Here is a 2,330-nt window from a genome sequence, read left to right on the forward strand (position 1 = left end):
AGTCTCTGTGTTAGGAAGTTGAAGGAGATACCGAAAAGAGAGATAAATGCAAAGAAAAGCTGGTATATACAATGGAAAGGTGGAGGAGTACCTCAATAGGGAGCGTGGGAAGAGGCCGATGCCTCATCCTCGGTGTCAGCTTCCTTATCTGTCGAGGCAAGGGATGGAGATTTGTTTCCTGAATCGGATGGTTGAGCTGGTGGGTTTCTCTTCCGGCGGAGCAGCTGTTTCTTGGTGGCGGGGAAACTGAGTGCCAAAGGATCTATTGGGGGCTGCGGCTGGGGGGTAAGGAAGTCAAAGTATGATGATGAGCATCCTGCCACAGCTCCTCTAGTCAGTATATCAGCCACCTTCTTCATGAACTGAGCTGAAGCTTTTGCTTGCCTCTTCACAGTCTTACTAAACTCCTTATATTTATCCTTGAGTTTGAAGATAGTTCTGTCCTGAGCTTTGTTCCACCTTTGGAGGTTGCCAATATGCTCATGAGCTTGGCGAAGGGGACCATTGGGTAAGGCTCCGGGACGTTGCTCAAAGTGGTAATGAGGAGGACCATAGAGGAGCTCAGAGTTTAAACCAGAAGTGTCCTCTTGAAACACACCACATCTATCTGCATTCTTCTTCTTCTTGGGATATCTCATGGGGCCTAGAGGACCATGGGGTCCAAGGAGGTGTTTTTCCCCAATATCAAAGCTAATAGCTCCTGGTCGCGTCAAGCTCGTGAGGTCCCAATTTGGGAGAAGCACTTCAACCTCCTTTGTAGACTGTAGGTAAGAGTAGACACAAGTTCCCTCGAACCTTCCACTGAAGTACTGAGCTTTCTTCAAGTAGCTTCCATCCATGAAATGGACCAGTTGGATCATCTTCCAAGGGTATATCCTTGAACTTAATCAATGGAGTTATCAAGCCACCAATTCCAATCTGAGGTTCCAAGTCACTCATTGTCCAAGCCCACTCTTTGTAGTGGATGAGGCGCTTCACAAAGAATCCCACCATTCCAAAATTCTTGTAGAAATCAGTGCTGACAAGAGGCAACTGAGATGGGTGAGCATAATGTTGGACGGTTTGGTGAAGAAGTTGTAGCTCCTCATCATTAACAGTGCCTGGTTCTTTCCTTGGGAAAATGGTGTGGACAATCAACCGGTGGAGATAGCGCACAGAAGGATGGCGAATGGAGGCGTTCTTGTCGCGGCTTGTCTTGCGACTCTTCCCCGCCAACACCTTCAAATTTTAGAAGTCTTGAACGCATAGCGACCTCGTAAAGTCGCTATGGGTGGCCGCTGTAGAAGGCGCTTCAAATCTAGCGGCCTCTACATCCCGCTACACATGCCCGCTACGGTACTTATCTTCTGTAGCGACCAGCCTTTGCCGCTACGCCTGGCCGCTAGGATCCTTCAACGACTCATCTACATTCTTTGGGCATCAAAACACTCCTTGGGGCACATAGTTCATCATGAAACTCCCTCCAACACCTGATAAGGACTAATGCATGGAAATGCAACCTAAACATGTGTAAATGCTATTCCAAAAGACCAATGTGCACAAGAAATAATAATTAAAACAATGTAAATATGCAAGATATCAACTACCCCAAACTTGTTCTTTACTTGTCCTCAAGTAAACATTCAAGATCAATTAAAAAGGAGGGAATTGAAAATGGAAACACATAACCAAAAGAGACACTTTCTAGCCTTCAACCTAACATCCTAAAAGAAACATAGCAAATAGCATGAGCAACTCTCTAGTGCACTCTAGTTTCTCAAGGCCTATTAAGACTCTTTTATCTCTACACAAGGCTCATTGTCATCCAACCAACAAGTTCTTTAGCCAACTCTCACATTCATTCACACACACACACACAAGTTGAATTCTTGCAAATGGATATTTGATCTTGATCATTTGGTTTGGTGAGAAAGAATGGTCTAGTGTGAAGAAAAGTGGGTTTCAATTGCATCATTTATAGTGGCTCACACTCAAGAATATGAGCAAGATCATTATGCAAAATTTATCTAAGAAAAAGAGCAATTCATGCATACAATGCTTGTTCTCATCATTCTACCATTTTCTTAAGTAGCTTTAAGTTCTACAATTCATTTCTTTCTTTCCTTTGATTTAACTAACTAGAGACTTGCTCTTTTATATTTAAACTTTTAGACTTAGCTCTCTTCTTTTCTTTTCCCCCACTGAACTATTGTTTCTTTGATTCCCTTTTTTTGTTAATATTTGGGAGGGGGTTCTATTGATACTTTAGAGATTTTCCTTTCTAACTTTCTTTGTCCCTAGGGTTTTCTTACTTTAAACACTCTTTTTGGTTCATCTCTTTCGCTCAATCT

Source organism: Brassica oleracea, chromosome C6 (assembly GCF_000695525.1).
Source record: "Brassica oleracea var. oleracea cultivar TO1000 chromosome C6, BOL, whole genome shotgun sequence".
NCBI classification, from domain to species: Eukaryota; Viridiplantae; Streptophyta; class Magnoliopsida; order Brassicales; family Brassicaceae; genus Brassica; species Brassica oleracea.